We start from the raw sequence: 23,560 nt of genomic DNA, 5'->3' as shown, positions 1-23,560 counted from the left end.
TAAATGCATTTGCTTTCAGTCTTCTTGGTTTACATGTGCTAACAAATTAAATGTATAATATATAGCCACACAGTTTTAAGTTGATGGTTTAAAAGAGTACTTATTTGCTAAAACATGAATGACTAAGAACTGTCAGTATTTGGGTTTTCTCAGTGAGACTTCCTTGCAAGTGCTATCATCCTCCATTTTAATCTTCCCTTTGGGTCTGCGTTACAGGATGTCAACAACTAAATTGTGCCACATAGGAAATTATTCTTTAGTTATGACTATGCTGTGGCTGGGAAAGGGATCTTCTTTAAAAAAATAAAACTGTCTCTGTAAAATAATTCCTTTGCTTCCCTGCTCCTGGTAGTGACTACCTCCTGTAAGTCATATACTCTATATCAATAGTAGGGATTCTTTTTGCTCTTCCTCATTATGCCCTGAGTACCCACGTTTTCTCTTTCTCTAGGCCATTACTGTCATATCTATGACACATCATAGACTACCCATTCATTAAAATCTGAAAGTGCTCTTTTGTTCTTGCACCAATCCAGGACATTTCTATTGTTTGCTGCCAACTATTAATAGGCTTTTTGGATTTGAGGGTCTAGTTCAACCGTCAGATGGTTAAAGTGGCTATCTAAGATGAGAAACCAGGTCTAAGTTGATTATTTTCAAGTAAGGTAAGGTAAGTCACTTCAGTCGTGTCCAACTCTGTGTGACCCCATAGATGGCAGCCCACCAGGCTCCCCCGTCCCTGGGATTCTCCAGGCAAGAACACTGGAGTGGGTTGCCGTTTCCTTCTCCAATATTGCACAACAATTTTTGAAAAATACCTTCTTATGTGAGTATACAAAACTATAGAATTAAAAGAAAATCAATTCTCTAAAGTCTGTTTATAATTATCCAATGTAAAATGCATATTTATATATTTTCACAATAACTACCAACACCTCAGTGAACAAAAGTTTCATAATAATATCTATAAAATTTTGATATTACATTAATGCATTAATGTGTTTCTGAAAGCGTTGTCACAGTTAATAATAGCCATACCACTCTTTATCTTCAATGATTGCACATTTGCAATGAGAAGTAATTAAAGTACCTTTAAAATTAAGAGTGTGTAAAGTATGCAGTAACTGGCTTATCATTTAGAGTAAACTAGAATACTCTCTCTGTGTGGATACCATTCAAAATTTCACATATATCTGTAAAATATCCATTTTTCTCCATAACAATTGTATTTACACCAATATTGTGTTTACACCAAGTTCCCTCAACTTCAATTACTCAAGAATGTGTTATACAAAGTATAAATGTATCTATTAAGATTAAAATGCTAAGTGACTTTAAGGTCATTTCCTGAGAGTTTGGTTTTCTTATATTTGAAGTTAGAAGCTGGCTCAAGCCATGCAGTGCTAGTTTATAATCTGTTAAAACCAAAAATAGAATTGAATTATTGCTCAAATATAGGAGTTAGAAGTTTTCACATGCCCTCCCACACAAATACATACCTAAACATATACAGATTTCTAGCTTCTTTTTCCTGGTTTTACTGAGAATCAAGATTGCTGGGAGAAATATCAATAACCTCAGATATGCAGATGACACCACCCTTATGGCAGAAAGTGAAGAGGAACTCAAAAGCCTCTTGATGAAAGTGAAAGTGGAGAGTGAAAAAGTTGGCTTAAAGCTCAACATTCAGGAAATGAAAATCATGGCATCCGGTCCCATCACTTCATGGGAAATAGATGGGGAAACAGAGTCAGACTTTATTTTGGGGGGCTCCAAAATCACTGCAGATGGTGACTGCAGCCATGAAATTAAAAGACGCTTACTCCTTGGAAGGAAAGTTATGACCAACCTAAATAGCATATTCAAAAGCAGAAACATTACTTTGCCAACAAAGGTCTGTCTAGTCAAGGCTATGGTTTTTCCTGTGGTCATGTAAGGACTGTGAAGAAGGCTGAATGCCGAAGAATTGATGCTTTTGACCTGTGGTGTTGGAGAAGACTCTTGAGGGTCCCTTGGACTGCAAGGAGATCCACCCAGTCCATTCTGAAGGAGATCAGCCCTGGGATTTCTTTGGAAGGAATGATGCTAAAGCTGAAACTCCAGTACTTTGGCCACCTCATGCGAAGAGTTGACTCATTGGAAAAGACTCTGATGCTGGGAGGGATTAGGGGCAGGAGGAGAAGGGGATGACAGAGGATGAGATGGCTGGATGGCATCACTGACTCGACTGACGTGAGTCTGAGTGAACTCCGGGAGTTGGTGATGGACAGGGAGGCCTGGCATGCTGCGATTCATGGTGTTGCAAAGAGTTGGACACGACTGAGCGACTGAACTGAACTGAACTGGGAAATAATTGACATGTATCACTAAGTTTAAGGGGTACAACACGATGCTTTGATTTAAAGATATTGTGAAATGATTATCACAGTAGGTCAGTTAACATCAATCTTCTCATATGGGTACAATAAAGATAAAAGAAAGACGTAAAGAATAAAGGAAAAAAAATTCTCCTTGTGATTATAATTCTTAAGATTTACTCTCTTAAAAACTTTCCTATACAAGTGCTGCTAGTGATAAAGAAACCCAGCTGCCAATGCAGGATACACAAGAGACACAGGTTGGGTTGGGAAGATCTCCTGGAGGGCATGGCAACCTACTCCAGTATTCTTGCTTGGAGAATTCCATAGACAGAGGAGCCTTGTGGGCTACAGTCCACAGGGTCGCACAGGTTGGACATGACTCAAGTGACTGAGCACGCACTGTTAGCTATACTCGTCATGTTTGTATACCACACCCATTCCACATACTTATAACTGGAAGTCTGTACCTTTCAGCAACCTTCCTCAAATTCCTCCTCCTTCCACATCTGCTTGTGATAATCACAAGGCTATATTTCTTCCTGATTCAGTCTTGGTATATTGTATGTTTCAAAGAATTTTTTTATTTCTTCTAGGTTGTCCCGTTTGTTGGTATATAGTTGTTCATAGTGACCTCTTATAATCCTTTGAAAATTTGTGGTATTAGTTATAATGCCTCCTATTTTATTTTTAATCTTGTTGATTTGGGTCCTTTCTCTTTTTTTCTTTATTAGTCTGGATTTTCCTTCATTTGTCAACTTTATCTTTTTAAAGAACCAATTCTTAGTTTGGTTAGTCTTTCCTTTGTTTTTCTATTTCCTATTTCATTTATTTTTCCTCTATTCTGTGTCATTTCCTTTCTTCTGCTAAAGTAGTGTTCACTTTCTTCCCTTATATAAATTCTCTCTTACTGATCTTAAAATTCTTTCTTTGTTTTTGACTTCTGATAGTTTTATTATAAGGTATCTTGGTTAACCCAATGTAGTTTACTAAAATTCCTTAACAGGACTATTCTGAATTTTTTATCTAACAAGTCCATAGATCTCCATTTCCTTACTACTACTACTAAGTCGCTTCAGTCGTGTCCGACTCTGTGTGACCCCACAGACAGCAGCCCACCAGGCTCCCCCGTCCCTGGGATTCTCCAGGCCAGAACACTGGAGTGGGTTGCCATTTCCTTCTGCAAAGCATGAAAGTGAAAAGTGAAAGTGAAGTCACTCGGTCGTATCCGACTCGTAGCGACCCCATGGACTGCAGCCTACCAGGCTCCTCTGTCATGGGATTTTCCAGGCAAGAGGACTGGAGTGGGTTGCCATTACCTTCTCCCTCCATTTCCTTAGGGTCAGTTATTAAAACTTTAAAATTTTCCTTGAGTGGTGTCATATTTACCTTATGGTTTTTGATCCTTGAATTGTTTTACATTCATATATACATATCTGAGTAATGGAACGCTTCCTTAAACTTTACAAATTTGCTTTGGTAGAAACAGTTCTTCACCAGTCAGCTCAGTTGAGGTTTCTGGATGTTCTGCTGGTAATGTCTTTAAGCATGTGGGGTCTGCTATTATGGACCATAGTCCATTTTGGGAGAAGCAACAGTTTAATCTCTGAGGATAGTGATGGAGTATAAGGGGATGTGCTACTGACTGAGAACAGATCGATAGAACTGCTGGCTGAATCCTTGCACCTGTGAGCTATAAAATGGGCTCTGCAGTTGTCTGAGTGCTGCAGTCAGGCCTCCTGGATGGTCAGGACTGGATACAATGGTCAGTGGTAGATGGGATGTGAATTAACTTCCATGCCCTGGTAGGTCAGCCTGCCAGGGCCCAGGGCCTTTAAGCTCACTAATGGGCAGCTTGAATCAGGCCTCACTGTGTACTGGATTCCCTGGTCAGGTGAGGCCACCCGATTTGCTCAGCAGATGGGGCGTGTCACTGGTATGCTCTTTGTTGAAGTATCACTGTTCATAGGGCTATTCAATGGGCCATACAGCTACTCATGTGCTCTGGTTAGGTTTTCTCGTCAGACTGGCTGAAGGTTTTATTCAGAGATGAGTGGGACTACAGTTTAGATTCCCTGCCTAGACACAGCAGAAGAAAACATTTCAAAAACTGGTTTAGTTCTTTGTTGTCTTAATTCAAGCAGAACTGTACCCTAAGTTCCCTGTCCAAACAGGGCCACTGGCTTTCCTCTGCAAAGTATTGACTCTGTCTGCCTGTCTCTTGGCCTGAGTCCTGCTGGGTGCACAGCTTTCGGGTGTTTTGCCAGTCCTTCTTGTCAGATGGGGTCTGAAGACACACTCTGTGATGGATGAGACTATGTCTGAGTCCCCTTGCCTGGGAGGAAGGGAAAGGGGCTTCTCCAAGCTACTTTCAGTTTTTCAAGAAGCCTCCCTGTTTTGGAAGGACATGGAGCTACCCTCATCCTTGGCTATAAATTAATCCTCCTGCCTCTGAGTAGCATGAGAAGCCTCCATGCCCAGTACTGTCTTTGCTCTGTGGGAGATCAATTCTGCCTACCTGGCTCTCTGTTCCAGTGCTGCTGGACTGCACTTCTGGTCAGAAGGGACCAAAAGACATTCTTCACTTGGGTGATGCTGTGACTCCAACTTTCCCATGTATGGGCAAACTGGACTCTAGGGCCTGCAAAACTTGTCACTTGAGGATTCAAGTCAAGCAGATCTGCACCCTGCAGAGTTTCCTAGTCTGAAAATGCCCCAAACTTGGTTCTGCAGATGAGCAAAGCCACTGGTTGGTATTACTGCTTGGGTGCTCCAGCTCTGAACTCAGTCTAAGATCCATGCGCTGACTGTTGGAAGCCCCTCCCTCACTCTGTCTCTCACAGTCAGATTCTCAGTTTGGATCCTGCAGATTTCCCTGTGATTCCCATGGTGCAAGATCAAAATAGGGGCTTTTACAAAGTGACCATAATGCAGGAGGAGGCTGGTTGTCCCCACTGAGTTCTCTTTTTTCACTGGAGGCACCAGAGGCTCAGGGAACACCTCCCTGACTGATAATGTGCAGGTCTGGAGGATGGGCAATGTGATCATTGTGCGGCCACTTCTTTTATCTCCTAATGCAGTCTGTTTGGGTCTTTGAGGAACAAGGGATGCTTCAGTCTCATTCCCGCATTCTAGGATTCTCTCGGTGGTATCTTGTTCTTGAAGAGTTGTTAATTGTCCCTCTTATAACAAGCAGTGAAGTCAGGAATGAACTATGTAAGCATCTTGGTGCTAGTGTTCTGATCTCTAGCTTCTCTTTAAAAAACGAGGCTATCCTGAAAACTCAGTCTTCACCCCGCCAAACAACTATAATGCAAAGCTTATTGGTGTTCCCTCATTTGCCACACCACCACTGTCTTTTGGAGATGAGTAATCCAAGACTTTCTGTTTTATCTCATTTACATTTTCCCTGCCATAGAGGAATTTACAATTGAGCTAGATAGTGTTTCATTATGTTATATATTCAAGTCCTTCTAATAATCTGATGATCACCTTATTTCTCTGATAATAAGATGCCTTGAGACTTGAGAAAGACCACCTATAATTAGACACATAATTGATTTAATAGTATTTGCATTTTATTAAATGAGAGTTCAATTGTTTCTTTTGACATTTAGATTATAAAACACACTTATTTCAAAAAAAGAAACTTTGACCAACATTCACATTATAGGGTTCCAGAAGAAGAGAGAAAGGACCTAAGAAAATATTTGAAGAGATAAGGCTGAAAACTTCCCTCACCAGGGAAAGGAAGTAGTCAACCAAGCCCAGGAAGTACAGAAAGTCCCAGGCAGGATAAACCCAAAAAGGAACACTCCAAGACACATAGTAATCAAAATAACAAGAATTAAAGTATTAAAGTAAATTAAAGAATTAAAGTAAAATATTAAAAGCAACAAAGGAAAAATTACAGATAACATACACACAAACTTATAAGATTATATAAGCTGATTTTTCAACAAAAACTCTACAAGCCAGAAGGGAATGGCCCAATATATTTAAAGTGATGAAAGGAAAGAACCTACAACCAAGAATACTCTATCTAACCAGAATCTTATTCAGGTTTTTTTTCCTTTTTTTCAGTTTTATTTATTTATTTATTTACTTTACAATATTGTATTGGTTTTGATGCAGAAATCAAAAGCTTCCAGACATGCAACAGTTAATAGAATTCAGTACCACCAAACCTGCTTTACAACGAATGCTAAAAGAACTTTTCTAGGTCAGGAAACACAAGACAAGAAAAAGACCTACAAAAAATAAAACTAAAACAATTAAGAAAATGGTAATAGAATCACACATATTGATAATTACCTAAATGCACCAAGCAAAAGACATAGACTGGCTGGGTAGATGAGAATATGTTCATGCATGCACTCCCACTTACCACATCACTCTCCTTAAGTCCCCAAATTTATGTAATTAGCTTACATTGCTAGGTTAATCATGCTCCCATTATGGCTTGCAATTGTAATTATCTTTTACTTTTTGTCTGACTATTGACTGTAAAAACTGATAAACATTTTTTACTATTGTGATTATGTAACTATTATTCATTTGATACCATGTATCGTGATTGGTCAACAGAAAACAATATAATTCTATATCACTAAAACTACCATTTTAATAGAAAAACCTGTAATCACTTTTTAAAACTAGATGCACATTAGAATTATCTTAGATGTTTCAAAAAATGCAAATGCCCAGGTATTTATTTTTTCTCCAAAGCTCCAAATGTGTTTCTAATGAGCATCATTACTTAAAAACAGCTGGACTATACGATGACCTTTTACCTAGTTTGTTTCACTTTTTTCTGTTTCACATTCAGTGCTCATTTATTTTATGTTTTCCAGTTTCTCCATCACGTTTTTTTTTGGTTGTTCTTTCTCAAGCTTTTATCAAGTGTAGTGGAAAAGTTTTGTATACATACACCCATCCATATAGAGTATGTATAATATATATAATTTAGAAAACATGAATTTTTGCTTAGCTAAAAAAATTATGACATTCTGGTTCCAGTTGTTTGACCAAGTATGAATACAATGCTAGATTTTTAATTTATATTCCCTAAAACTTTTGATATAGTTCCATTGATTCTGGCATCTAGTATTACTGCTAAAAGTTTTAAAGCTTATTATTAAAAATAAATTTGAATGAAGCTTGAAACTTCTACTCAAATTCTGAGAATATTATGAAATACTATGTTGTAAAGAAAAAAACACAGGAAATTCACCTGTGTTTTATAGCATTATTAGCTATAAAGTACAAATTTTGTTCAAATTTCACAAAATTTTATGCTAGTGTCCATTATTTGTTTTTATAACTTATTCAAAATTTGACACTGTATTTAGCTGCATTAAGCAACTTCAGTTGCATGCAACAAATTTTGTAAAATTATCTTTTCATTTTTATTCTGCTGCAAATATTTTCTATTTTTCCTTGTTACAGCTTATAAGATATATATTTAAAAGCAGACATTTAATTTCTGAATACATAAGGTTTTAAAAATATCTTTGCTTTTAATTTCTCATCTTTATATTAATTTCTCCATTTGGTATTAGTTTTTAAATGCTTTAAAATTTTTTAATTTTTAAAAAACCCCTCTGTGTTTTTTAGTCTTTTAACTTTGCTGACGGAGAAGGCAATGGCACCCCACTCCAGTACTCTTGCCTGGAAAATCCCATGGATGGAGGAGCCTGGTAGGCTGCGGTCCATGGGGTCACTGGGAGTCGGATACGACTGAGCGACTTCACTTTCACTTTTCACTTTCATGCATTGGAGAAGAAAATGGCAACCCACTCCAGTGTTCTTGCCTGGAGAATCCCAGGGACGGAGGAGCCTGGTGGGCTGCCGTCTATGGGGTCGCACAGAGTCTGACACGACTGAAGTGACTTAGCAGTAACTTTGCTGAGGCTTTCAATGGCTAAGTCAAAGATCTGTCTTGGTAAATGTCACATTGCACTTGAAAATATGTGGGTTATTTTCAAATATCTTTTGATATTGATTTCTAACATAATTCCACAGTGATAAGACAACAGACTCTGTGTGACTTCAATACCTTTAGACCATGACATTTTTGTACCTTGTTTTATGTCCCCAGGTATGTTCCAGTGTTTCCTGGTTTATAGTCTGTGGGAACTTGAATAGAATTTGTATCCTGCTGTTGTGTGAAAATTGTATAAATCTTAATTCTGTTGAATTGGTTCATAGTGCTTTACAGGCCTACTGTATCTTTCTACTTTTCTGTCTATTCATTCTATTAATTTTTGAGGGTTTGATACTGAAACTCCAACTAAAAATCTTAATTTATCTATTTATAAAAATAATTAAATATATAATGGAACTATATGTAACGTTGGTCTCTATTTTCCAAGTCTCCTGTAAATGCGTTATCATACTTTCATAATTTAAAAAACTAAAAAGAAAGAAGAAAAAAGAAACTTTGAAAAAATCTTAATAAATCTTACTTAAGCAAGAAATTTCTTGCTTAGGAAATCTTACTTAAGAAAATGTATTTACCCATAACAATAGAAATGAGGATGTTTAAGTATGAAAAAAGCCTAGAAGGGTTGACTAAGGAAGACATACAGCTAAAGCTAGGAAGAAATTGCAGATCTTTAATCTTTTGTTTCTATGCTTTTACTAGAAACTTGCCTACATACTTGGATAGTTGTTTTTTTTTTTTTTTTTTCAGCCTTATTTAGGTATAATTGACAACTAAATTGTCAGATATTTAAAGTGTACAGTGTCATGATTTTATATATATATATATATGTATGTATATATATATATATCAAGAAAGAATCCCCCTCATTGACTTAATTACTGTATTCATCATGGGTAGATACTTTAAAGCTAGAGCACAAAATCTGTTTTTTGAATTTGGGTTCTATAATTTGTAGAATCTTCATAATTGTCATCAAACATATTGGAATTTACTTTGCAGGTCTCTGACTTAAGTCTTCACATAGCAGAATATTTCTCATGTGCTTAATCACAGCTTCATTATGATTGTTATTATTTCAAGGCACTAAGAACAACACAGGAATTAAAAATATGCCAGCTTAAATTACAGACTTCATGAGTAATCTTCCTGTATTGTGAAAATAATTTCCAAGGGAAACCAGTGTAGATAATCAATATGAAATCAATCTTGGAATGTACACAGGGAGAGAGAATATATCTTACTCACTGTGGTAGAGGGAGGTGTTGATTCGTAGAAGGTTAAACAAAGAAAAAGAGATAGCTAAACACAGGGAACCATATCAGATACACAAAAGGTACAAAAATACAGAACATGAACAGAGGGTATTATCTGGACCTGGGGAAATTCTTGATAGCAGTATAAGAATTAAGTTTGTGCAAGTAAATTAAATACGGGCTTGTCTGGTGGCTCAGACAGTAAAGAATCCGCCTGCAATGCAGGAGACCCAGGTTCCATCCCTTGGTCAGAAAGATCCCCTGGAGAAGGGAATAACAACCCATTCCAGTATTGCTGCCTGGAAAATTCCATGGGCAGAGGAGCCTGGTGGATTACAGTCCATAGAGTTACAAAGAGTTAGATATGACTAAGCAACTAACACACTTGTGCAAAAATGTTGCAACCAAGTTAAGTTTATTCTCTTTATTATCACAGAGTAACTTTTAAAAAGTCATAGAATGTTTTTGGAATGGAAATGATGAATAAATGAAGTAATGTAATCGCATAACAATCATGTATTAAATAGATGATTTGAAAATCTGGTTTAGAAGACCTTGATTCCAAAATGAGTGGAACCATTCATTGGAATAGGAGCACCATGATTGCATATCTTTGCTCATTGAGCTTACAGAGCCTAGGATGGTTCTGGTACACAGTAGCATTTAATAAATATTTATTGATGAGCAAATGCATCAATGAATGAACCTTTCTCAACCATGGAATATAGTCAGAGTAACACTCATAAATTTATTGTAAAAAGAAAAAATAAAGTTTGTAGAGATTTTAGCAGAGTACTCAGATATACTGGGTAAAATGAAATAGATAATTAAGATTAATTTAAGACTTTTGAACACTTTTTCATATGTAGCTGCTAGAAAATGGAAAATTACATACGTGGTTTGTGTTATATGTCTCTTGGACAGCACTGGCTTGGAAACTGTGAGATTCGACATGAATTCTCTGATGGAAGAAATCCAGTTGCATTATGTGATAGCAACCAGATCATATGGAATGCCAAAAGAAGCAGAACTTGATGAAAGAAGAAGAGGAAGAGATGGAGGTATGTCAGTTGGTTTGGAAGGGTTAGCAGATGTCACATCAAAGCAAGATAGCATTAGGATGTTTGCTAAAGGGATTATTTACAAAACTGCGGTCAGAGGGTACAAAAATATTAAGGACATTTTCAGTATACAGATCTTCTTTGACTTACAATAGGGTCATGTTCCAATAGATTCAATGTAAGTTAAAAGTATTATAAGTTGAAAATTCATTTAACACAACTAACCTAAAGAACATCAGAGCTTAGCCTCACCTACCTTAAATGTGCACAGCACATTTACATTAGTTTACAGTTGGGGAAATCATCTAACACCAATGCCTATTTTATAATAAAGTTTTGAATATCTCATGGAATTTATTGGATAATGTACTGAAAGTGAAAACCAGAGTGGTCATCTGGATACCAAATGGTTCTAAGCATGTTGGATGTTTACTCTTATGATCCCTGGTCGTCTGGGAGCTGTGCTCATTGTCACTGACCAACATCAAAAGAAGGTATGGTACTGTATATTCCTAACTTGGGAAAGGGTCAAAATTCAAAGTATGGTTTCCGGTGAACGTGTAAGGCTTTCCCACCATTGTAAAATCACAAATCATAAGCAGAACCATTATGAGTTGGGGAGCTGAAGGATTAAAGGGAAGGAGCTGAACTGGAACCGAGAAGGAAAAGGGAGCTATGTAGAGAGGGTTAGTTGCTGAGAACTCTTACTTCCAGGTAATACTCACTACAAACCTGCCCCACAGGGAGGAAGGGAGCCTAGGGAATAAACACTTTGACCTCATTTTCCTCTTTCCCTCTGACATCCATGGGGACTGCACATTGTCTGAGCTGAGAGGAAGCCAGAGGAAAAGGAGTCCTTGGTGATTATCTGTACAGGACAAGCTGTGAAAGAGTAAGGGATCTTAAAGAGAAAATAGAAACTATCTGGCAAAGAAGCAGTCTTAGTTTCATACAATAATCAGTCTTCCGAGATCTACAGACTGCCTTTAATTTCCTTCTATTTGATGTTAGCCCCTCATGCATGCAAGCACTGAACAAAAACATCTAAATATGTGCCTCTAACTTTCAAATGAGCGTGTAACACTGGGATATGAGTAGCCAGTGACAATAAAATTACAATTCCATGTCAAATACAGTTCATATTATCTTTCTCGGTCTTGAACTAATTTCTTTACACACTTTACACATAATAACTGTAAGAAGAATGGTGTTTATTCCATTGATAACTACAAATGAAAATGTTCTACTTCATTGAGTCTCTACAAGGCTACCTTACTATTCATCTACAGACATACAAGTATTCTGTCAATATTAATTCTCTGAAGAGTTGTTGTTAAGAACTGTCCCTTCTCTAAAGCTCCAGTTGAGAAACTGCTGGATCACCAGAAGCAGTCAGTGGCCTGCACAAAAGACATATTGCAAACTGCCGTCAGGGCGGTGATTAGAATTTCAAGTTCCTGACTTAAGCATAGACAGATTGACTACACAAGCCTCCAGAGAGAAACTGCAGCTGACTAGCAAAGCTAACTGAATGTAGCAGAATCTGCTTTAACCTCAGGTTCCTGAGAGATTTCCCTGAGGAACCCAGGACTCTCAGGGGAGCAGGTCCCTTACTGTGCTGATGGCGGTAGACCTAGTTCAAAGCACCTCACAGCAAAGAACAGCTTTCCTGGAAGATGGTGCAGTGGTTTGTTTCATTGCACTTCCCTTGCTTCCATTTCTGTGATAAAGTCACACACCGATCTGCGGCTAAACACATTGCTGTTTAGGGGAAAGCACGAATTAATGAAATGTGCTTCAGCATTTATTGCTACATGGAAAATGTGTTGTACCAGCGAGCAGAAACACCACAGTGATTACAGTTAATAGAATCAGGGCTCCCTGATGTTTCCCTCAAACTGTCCTTGTTCACGTCGCCACAGAAGCACTCAACCAATTTGGAGTGTCTGAAGCTGGAGAGCTCAAACCCAGTGATGACTCTGGTAAGAACTCATTTCCTCATTATCTATCATTATCTCCTCTGAAAATGTATCATTTAACGTTTGATATCTCTGAACATAAGTCTGGCGCTTTCTTTGCATCGGTGTCAAAATAATTTTAAAAATAGCAGAATGGCAAACCATGTCAGGTTGCTTTATTCCCTGTCCACATCAATTAGTAGATCAAAGGTGCTGATCTGAATTTTCTAAAGAGAAAATGGAAAGCAGATGCTATTAGGCTAACAAAGAAAGTGTTTTTCAATGTAAGTGAATATATTAACTTCTCTTTTGTTATGCAGCAGCACTCTAAAAGTTGATCTTTCTTTTGAAAGAGCAAGGGAAATTTATTTAAAGCCTCTGCTGAATGTTATTATTGAATGTGTGAATGTTAAAAAAAATTTAAAAATTGGTTGTAGTTCTGTTCTGAAGAAGTTTACAGTCTTGTGGGAAGGACAGCTCATGATTTGGTCCTCAGTTATACCCCTGTTGTTGTTTAATCAGTCAGTCGTGCCCTACTCTTTGCGACCCCATGGACTGTAGCCCGCCAGGTTCCACTTTCCATGGGATTCTCCAGGCAAGAATATTGGAAGTGGGTTGCCGTTTCCACTAAGCACTAGCAATGTGCAAAGCTCTACACTAACAACCAGAATTACAGGAGGAAAAGAGACTCTGCTTGCCTTCAGGGTGCTGACAGTCTAGCTGTAGATGTTTATGGTTTAACCTAAATAGGAACACTGTCTTAGGATATGTTCCCCAGAACCAGATTCTTGTGGGAATTTGTATGAAGAAGATTTATTGGATACTGTGTTTGGAAACAAATGCTATTTAGAAATGAAGAAAGCAGGACTGAGTAAAATGAACCCAAGGCCATCATAGCCCATCTCACAGTCTAGATTGAGAATGACCTTCAGAATTGTCCCAAGCTGAAGCAAGGGCTAGTGCCCCAGAGGGGGGGACTGAAACATGGGTGAACGTCTCATGAAGCTCCCTTTATGAGAATAAAGCCCTGCGAAGGACATGGCTGTAAGCCATCAACAACATTCTCTGCAGCTAGTGGCATAAGTAAGTTTTTTTCAGAAGGCCACATCTGGGTGATGTTCTACATAGTATAGGTCATCCTTTGTTTGCTTAAATTCATTTGATTTGCATCTGTTTTCATCCTATCTGTGAACAACTTCTCTGGGATTCTGGTTGGTCTCCTTTCCTACTGAAACTTGAAAGAGAAAGATACTAGAAGGAGCCTCCCTGACTGCTCTGGGTCTGGAGCTTGTACCTGAGCTTCTGGTCACCATGCATGCCCTTCTCAAGTGCTGCTGCACTTGTGCATTTATCAGTAAGATTCAGCATGGAGTACCTAGAGTCTCCCCCTTCGTATCACCAAATGCAAACCTGTGGGGATCCATATGCAGGTTGGAAAAGAATTTCCAGACATGAGGCAGAATGAGAGGTGAATGAGTTTATTACAGCAGGAGACACTATGGAAAGGGAGATGCTGTTAGAACATCTGGTCAGCTCAAGGGAGAGCCAACATCTTTTGTGGACTAGTAGGAGGATCCCAGGGATGGAGGAGCCTAGTGGTCTGCCATCTGTGGGGTTGCACAGAGTCGGACACGACTGAAGCAACTTAGCAGCAGCAGCAGCAGCCAATTTTTACAGCCTCAAGACACAGAAAATTCCTGCTGGAAGGGTGGCAGTAGGTGATTGGTTAGGATGCTATAGGGTGGGTATTTTACCTAATATAGAGTCAGTGAGGTGGCTAATTTAGATCCAGAGGCTCATGGCAACAGTTGCTATGGGGCTCAGTCAGTTTGGGAGATTTTTGTCCTGTGACCTTGGTATAGGACTCCACACAATCTACTCTAGGCTGCCCCTTTATGTAACAGCAACACTATCTCCTTCCCAAGATTAGGGGCTATTACTCATGCTAGTATATTGATTCCTTTCTTTAACTCTAGACACAGAATGAAAAAACTCAGCCATGGCTGTAAGTTCAGTGAGACATTTACTTTGCCCCTTCAGACCACAGACCTAAAGTTGCTAAAGTAAGAAACACAAATTCCCAGAGGCCAACTTGAAATGATGTTAAGTGAGTTAAGTTTTACCCTTTAGAGCCTAGACCAGATACTTTATCTGTTGGGGATATCATATCATCATATCATTCTAGTTGACTTAGGGCATATACTTCATCCTGGAAGGTGGCATCTTGTCCTCATGGAGAGTTCTCTCCCAGCTGTTATCTTAGCTGCAGATTGAAGAACTATTTCATCACTCATAGAGCTGGTAGCTTCTGAGTGGTGCAGTGTGGTTAGGACAAGGAGATACGCTAGTCAGGTGCACACAGGTGCCTCCTTTGCTGTAAAGCCGGTGACTTTTGTCCATTGCAGTGTAAGTGGGATCCTATGTCAGTGGGTCTCTCTTAATACTGATGATGTATCTTCCAGCTTTTTTCTTTTTAAGATTGAGTTTATTAGTTTTGACTTTGAGTTTTTGTATAATTTAAAAATCAGTGTGTCAGTTCACACACAGATTGTTTATAATATACATAGAATTATAGTGAACCTATAGATCTACATGAAGACAATTGACATCCTTTTCAAGTTTATTTTTTAATTAATGTATTTGTTGACAACTGATATCTTAACAATACTGAATCATCTATAAAATACAAACCATAAACTCAGTATATGTCTTCATTTATTTATGCCTTTAATTTCTCTCAATAATTTCTGTGTATAGGTTCTATATGTGTTTGTTTCTGGATGTTTAAGGTATTTATGTTATTATAGGACATATTTTAATTTGAATATCTATTTTTATGTACTTTCTGTATGCTAAGTCACTTCAGTTGTGTCTGACTCTGTGTGACCCCATAGACGGAAGCCCACCAGGCTCCCCTATCCCTGGGATTCTCCAGGCAAGAACACTGGAGTGGGTTGCCATTTCCTTCTCCAATGCATGAAAGTGAAAAGTGAAAGTGAAGTTGCTCGGTCGTATCCGACTCGTAGCAACCCCATGGACTGCAGCCTACCAAGCTCCTCTGTCCATGGGATTTTCCAGGCAGGAGTACTGGAGTGGGGTGCCATTGCCTTCTCCAACTTTCTGTATAGATGTTTGCTTATTTTATATTGACTGAATAGTCAACAAACTCGCTAAGTTCACTCATCAGATCTAATAGTTTTATTGCAGATTCTTTATGGATTTTTATATGTTGTGTCATATGTGAATGATGACAATTTTGTGTCTTTCTTTTCTAAGGCTTCCCTGGTTGCTCAGACGGTAAAGCGTCTGCCTGCAGTGTGGAAGACCCAGGTTCGATCCCTGGGTTGGGAAGATCCCCTGGAGAAGGAAATGGCAACCCACTCCAGTACTGTTGCCTGGAAAATTCCATGGACTGAGAGGCTCCTCAGACCTGGTAGGCTACAGTCCATGGGGGGTCGCTCCCCTTGATTTATTCCACTAGCTTTGATCAGTAGGACAACGATGAATAAAAGTAATGAGAATGAGTATTTTTGTCTTATTCATGGTCTTCAGGGAGAAGATCTTTAAATTTTACCATTAAATATGATGTTTGCTGCAGTGCTTTTCTCCTTATCTTTTGTCTGATTCAGGAAATTTCCTTCTATTCCTAGTTCAATAAGAGTTTTTAATCATAGATGTGCGTTAAATCTCATCAGTTGATTTATTGTATATTTTGAGAAGATCATATACTTTTTCTCCATATTAATGTGATTAATGAGAACTATTGATCTTTTAAAATTATAAAAAATCTTGAAATAGCATATCTATATATACTCGATAACATAGTTGGATGAGATTTTCTGAATCTTGACATGAATATAAGGATATTTTGTAAGTAGAAGTGGCATAAATAATTTTGACCAAGAAAGTAAACTGAGTCCTGGCCCTATTTACCCTTCTCTTCACTTTCTGCATCCAGTTAGCATTAATTTCCCACATAGATTCCAAAGTTTCCATGGCCCCATTGGTGATGGAAGTACTTGCCAACTCCTTCACTTTGGACTTTGCCTTTGGTGAAAGGGTGCTTAGTAGAAGTGATATCAAAGCAGTTGATATGCTTACATGGTCTATTTTGCACACTTATGATTCTGGGTAACTGTCACCCATTCAGCCTGAACTGCAGAATAGAACAGCCAGAGCAGAACTACCTCTGTGGATATACAAATATGCCACCTAAAACAGAACTATCCCAGCTGACCTGCAGACTCACAGCCTCAGGAAAAAAAAACACTACTAGCCAACTTGAAACAGAGAAATGCTCATTGTCGCATGATGCTGAGACTGTAGGATTGCTTGTTTTGCAACATAATTGTGGATATAGCTGACTGATACATTTCATGTGCATAATTTTTTATTAAATGCCATATACTGAGTATGAACTATTGCAGAGATTCAGGATGATGGGATTTCCTCCATGTTGTTTTGTTAGTTGCTCAGTCGTGTCCAACTCTTTGCGACCCCATGGACTGTAGCCTACCAGGCTCCTCTCTCCATGGACTTCTCCAAGAAAGAATACTGAAATGATTGCCATGCCCTTCTCTAGGGGATCTTCCTGACCCAGGGATCGAACCTGGGACTCCTGCATTGCAAGCTGATTCTTGACCATCTGAGCCATCAGGGAAGCCCTTGACTTGCAATAAGAGTAGGTAGGGGCAGATTATCTGTGTCTAATCAAGGACTGAACTAATCTTAGGCTGAATTATAGTTTTTTTGTTTTTGTTTTTAAGTTCTCTCCGTCACTGATATATTCCTACTTCTGGAGTGAAGCTCTTCAGGATTCCAAATGAGAGTTTTGTGTGTTTACTCGGATTTGTTCTCTTCGGGATATCATAAACTACAGTTTTGGTCTCCCTAGCAATGTGAAACTTCTGAAAAGAACTTTGCTTTTCAAATAATTTCTGCTTGGCTTCTTATACTTTCACACAGTTTAGCTAACATTTCAAGAAATTCCCTGAGAAGGAAGCAATTGTGATGGCAATGTCATTTATTTGCACCTTGTTTTCCTCTAGAATCTTAGCCCCTCCTGCTGACTGTCCTGTTGTTGTTCTGTCACTAAGTCTTGTCTGACTCTTTGCAAGCTCCTGGGCTGCAGCACACCAGGCTTCCCTGTCCTTCACTACTTCCTGGAGTTTGCTCAAACTCATGTCCATTGAGATAGTGATGCCATTCAACCATCTCATCCTCTGCTGCCCCCTACTTCTCCTGCCCTCAATTTTCCCCATCATTAGGGTCTTTTCCAATAAGCTGGCTCTTTGCAATCTTCAGGTGGCCAAAGTATTGGAGCTTCCCTTTGGCATATCAGAATATCCATGTTTGCCTCCCAAGGACATTGAGGATACCAAAGGTACTGCTGGTTTTTCTGACTCATAGAAGCTTGGATGAAAGCTTCTATGCCCAGTTTTTTAGCCTTTTGTCCTTCTCCAAAATTCATGAAATAGTCTATGGGGAAAAAACAGTATGGAGAATGTTGTGCTCACCTCAACTTCTGTTGTATTCAGAATATTACCCCTCAAATCTCAGCAACTTCAGTAGCTTACCAATGTTTTAAACTATTTTATTTTAATTTGGATGGATTTTCTAGTCTTTTACAAGCTGGTTTCCTGTAGTTGAAAGGGGAGTCATATTATGACTTTTTTTTTAACAATAAACATTTATTAAGATGTAATTTTCACAATATTTTAATTCTGTTTTGAAATTGGTCTACAAATATCTCTACGTAACACCAAAGCCAGTGATTTAATAAATAAGAGAAATGTACGGATTGCTTTGCCAAAAAAATAAGCCTTATACATTTATGCTTATTTATGATATTTGTAGAATCAGTTTCCCAAGCTCATGAAACTAAAGTGAGCACATGCCACATAGGCACACGCACACACCACTATATTAAAATCAGATGGATTCAGAGTATCAAATTAAATGCCATGTAAAATGTATAACCAGATACACGAAATGTGAAGTTGACTCATGAATACACTGTGGATCATGGGTACCATACCTCACAAATATGATTTCCAGTTGAGAAGAGGGAAATAAGTGCTAAGCTGGATTTTAAGTGAGCGCTAATCACCACCACCATCACAAAGAAATCAATTACAGTATTCAAAGAGTTAACACACATGCGGATATTAAATTGACACTACAATAAAATCTTTAAATCTGCAAAAAGACATTAGAACATATGGTTGATAACACCACTAGCTGCCACAGATTTTCAGTAGATGGTGCAAAGGGCAATCAGGTTTTCATACCACCACCAGGGAAATACTGGTCCTGGTGTATCTCCTACTTATCAAGGAATCAGTGAAGAGCAGAGTGCAGATTTCAATAGGCTGGACAAGCTTTGTTTATTCCAGATCCTATTTATCACATTGATGGTTGTCCAAGTCTAATTTGAAGGCTACTGTGTTAGATCCTGCAAAAGTATATGCTTCTATTATTCACAATAAGGAGCAAAGGTTGAAGTACTCAAATGGCCATAAATAAAAATGTTGCAGAATAGTGATATATTATCCAAAAAAAGCTGGGGGAGGCAGGTGACACCTTTAGGTCTTGGAAATTCCTTCTATTTTTTTGGCCATGCTATTTCCCCCATCAGGGATTGAACCCATGTCCCCTGCATTGGAAGCATGGAGTCCCAACCACTGGACTGCCAGGGAAGTCCCCAGAAATGCCTGTTAAAGTGAGCTAGATGATGGCTGTGTGTGTGCTCAGTTGCGTCCCCTTTGTGACCCCATGGACTGTAGCCTACCAGGCTTCTCTGTCCATGGGATTTTCCAGGCAAGAATACTGGAGTGGGTTGCCATTTCCTACTCCAGACTTTTATTTTTTATATTCTCTAAGATTTACCAAGTTCTATTTATTTTTACTGGCATAAAATAATCTATTGTGTGAGTACATTTAATTTATCCATTCTTCTACTCTGAAACATTCTAAAATCTTTTCTGACATAGAGTTAACATGAATCTTTTTGCATATGTTTTGGTAGGCATATGTAATAATTTCTCCAGGGTAAAAACTTAGGAGTAGAACTACTAAGTTTTAAGATATATGACTTTCCACTTATTAATATAATGTGAAGCTGTTTTCCAAAGTGGCTGTTAAAATGTAAGCATTTTATCAGCAATCAGTTTTATTTTTCTTCTTAGCATCTAATAATACTCTATTGCATATTAATACACATTTGGCTTTTTCCCTAGATTGTTGCTCTTATGGACAAATGATGCTTTTAACAGTTTTATATGTCTATGTCTTGGTACATGTGAAAGAATGTATATTGGGCATATACTTGAAAATAGAATTTCAGTGTCATAGGTTAGAGCAGTGTTCAGGATGGGGAACACGTATACACCCGTGGCAGATTCATGTTGATGTATGGCAAAACCAATACAATATTGTAAAGTAATTAGCCTCTAATTAATATAAATAAATTTAAATTTAAAAAAAAGAAAAAAAAAGCAATGCAACACTGTTTCCCAAGGTATCTGAATTTTTACTCCCTACTAAGAGATACTGCCTGTGTATGTTTTTGTCTTTGTATTTATCTTGATACAATATTCTGTGACTTCTTGATTTCTAAATTTTACTATATACTCACCATGCACTTATGTAAGATCCTTTAGGGAAGAAACTCTGTTTACTCTATCACCACCCTTAGAAAAAAGTAGCACCTGGTAACTACTAGATAAATATTTGTGGAATGAATCAATGAGTGAATCAAAATAAGGGACTTGTGGGAAGAAGATTTGAGTGAGGGAAGATAATTCATTTGTATCTTGAATATTTGCATAAAATATCATGGACAAATCCATGTGGAGTTTCCAACAGACACCTTAGCGGAAGGTGAATTTAAGGCTAGGAAATAGGTCACTATTTTTTCATTATTTATTCTTAACCAATTAATGTCTCCATCAAAACTATTCTTGCTTTCTCTGGGTTTATGCCACATAGGCTAATGAATTTAATTATCTTTAATTTTATTTTGTCTCTTAGAATGATCATGAATGTGTATACTTCTCTACTATAAACTGCCTGCTGTCAGTTCTTTGTTGTAGTAATACAATATTATGGTTGTGCCAACTCGAGTTCATCTGCTTTGATTCAGCTATTAATTCTTTAAAAGTCTGGGTTTAGAAAAGAGAACAGAGTCACTGTGAATAAGTGATAAAATAATATAGGAATCAATAATTAAGCCAATTATAAAAATCACAACAAATTCTTTCCTTCTTCATTCATACCCATGGATGTACTCTCAAATAGTGAGACTGAGTTTGGCCATGACATGCTTTGGCCATTGGCACAATATCAAATAAAATGCAAGAATATATTTGAAGAGTTCCTGAATAAAGAAGCACCCTGTCTTTCTCTTGCTGTCGGAAATCTTTTAACTGCCTTGTGAAGAAATGCAAGCTGTTCTGCTGCAGGATGACAAGCCATGTGAGAAAAAAAAAAAAAAAACTTAGACACCCCAGAAGAGAGCCTACCGAGTGTGAAACATGTAAGAGAGACCAGCCAATATCATCCAGCTTCCAGCCAATCTGGGATCTGAGCAAAGATGCATGAGGAAACCTAACAGTGACCAACCAAGCTGACTCAGACCAGTGAACCACTAAGCTGTCCCCAGTGACTTGTGAGCTAAATAAATGGTGTTGTTTTAATTCACTGAATTTTGGAGTGATTTGTTTTAGAGCAAAAGCTGATTGGTATACAGTAAGTACTACATTGAAGACGGGAGAAGGGGATGGCAGAGGATGAGATGGTTGGATGGCATCGCCGACTCAATGGACATGAGTTTGAGTAAACTCCAGGAGCTGGTGATGGACAGGGAGGCCTGGTATGGCGCAGTCCATGAGGTTGCAAAGAGTCAGACACGACTGAGCAACTGAACTGAAATGAACTGAAGTCCTACATATGAACGAATTCCATTCCAAGAGTATGCTCGTAAGTCCAATTTGTTCCAGGTACCCAACTAATGCAATTGGCTATATAGTACTGTACTATAATGGGCTTATAATGCTTTTTACACAAATACATAAACCCAAACAAAAAAGTTAAAAAAAAATTTTTTTTTAATCTTACAGTGTAGTAAGTACCTTGAAAAGTACCTTAGTCCAGTAGAATCACAACTGAAGCAACTGGCACTCACAGTAGAACAGCTGGCATACAGGGGCTGGCATCAAGTGAACAGGCAAGGAGAGCTGTTGACTGGAGGAGAGAGAATATGGAACTGAAATGCTTTGAACTCCAAGTGTTAACATCTTAGCAGTCCTAATTTTGTACTAAGGAGGTTGAATAGACTTGGAGCAGCGGCTGCAGGGAATTCTATGCAGAGTTCACCAGAGATGGGTCGTGTTTCCCTACCAGCTTTCAGTAAGCATGAATATGTACCGTAAAGAATCTTCATGCATATAGTTTGTTTTCTTGCCAGTGTCTCTGAAGAGTGAGAGGGGTCAAAATTGACATTTAAATTCATTTTTAATATCTCTATTATGTGAAGGAATTTGTTTTCCAACTCTATTAAGATTTTAATTTTGATATCTTTTTTTTTTCTAAATTAAATGTTATACCTTTACTTGAAATTATCAAAAGATAAGAAAATGGGTAACTTTCTAGTTCAGATAATGTTTTCAGGTTTTGTCACTTTCATGAATGTAAGAATTGTGTGCTAATTGGGTCAGGCCATTAATCAAAAGAGATCAAACCTATTTTAAAAGAAAGAAAGAAAAGGAATCTTCTCACTGTGGTGCTGTGCATGAAACTGCTGTAAATATTCAATTAAGCAACAACAGTGTAGTGACAGAGCGACTATTTCTCTGCACCATCTCCAACACTGACATTTAAGAAAAGTCACTGAAAGGAACTTAAAAAATTTTGAGGGGCTTTTTCAGCAGATTGGCAAGAATAAAAACTAAAATAGAAATGAATGAAAAATATTAAGTAGTGAGAAATATAAACTATGTATTTGAGACATGGAAAGGGAAATGGAAGAAAACAGTAGAGAGAAGATGATGAGATTGAGATAAATGAAAATCTTTCTAGGCCACCTGTCTTGAGAATTCTGAGTATTGTCTTTTCAAGAGGAGTTCCAGAATGAATACTCAAGAGCATCCTTTAATATGGGAGGCCTCATAATGGCAGAATAAGACAACCATCGAGTATTTTCCAGAAGTCTCAAGAAATTCCAGCCAAGATCAAGATAGTTCTTATATCAACAGCTCAAAGCAGCTATTGAACTTGACTCTTGTCTCAATCTTCGAAAGTTTAGTTACCAACTTTAATATTATTTCTGTTATCTCTGAACTTATGCACTGACAGAATTTCCCTGATCCTTGCTGAGAAGTAACAAAAATACTATAGATAGTACTTTTGTATGCCATCTGCTCTGAAGATCTTCATATCATTTTATTCCTGGAATGAAGCTAAAATTGGTATGTAAGCAATGTGGAAACTTGTATGATTTTTTTTTTCTAGATAGCCAATATTGCTACTTTGCCAAACATCTAGATTAAATATGAAAAGGAAAATAACCTCAAGAGATTATGAGAAGCAGCAAGTATTTGAAAGATTATTACAAATTAAAAAAAAAAGTAAAGAAAACAACTTTGAATCAGCTTCTGAAAATACTGAAAGAGTTTTCTTCAAGCAGTAAGAAAATGTTTGTGGGATTGCCTTCAGTGAGATTTCAACTTTACTACACAGCAAATCTTCAAATGTAGGAATGAAAGTGGAGAAAAGGAGGAAAGTCCAGGTGTTAATCTACTATGAAGTGAAGTGACATGAAAGTCACTCAGTCATGTCTGACTCTTTGCGATCCCATGGACTATACAGTCCATGGAATTCTCCAGGCCAGAATACTGGAATGGGTAGCCTTTCCCTTCTCCAGGGGATCTTCCCAACCAGGGATCAAACCCAGGTCTGCATTGCAAGCAGATTCTTTACCAGCTGA

This window comes from Bos taurus, chromosome 22, assembly GCF_002263795.3.
Source record: "Bos taurus isolate L1 Dominette 01449 registration number 42190680 breed Hereford chromosome 22, ARS-UCD2.0, whole genome shotgun sequence".
NCBI classification, from domain to species: domain Eukaryota; kingdom Metazoa; phylum Chordata; class Mammalia; order Artiodactyla; family Bovidae; genus Bos; species Bos taurus.
The sequence above is the reverse complement of the archived record's forward strand: the minus strand, read 5'-3'. Positions refer to the sequence as shown.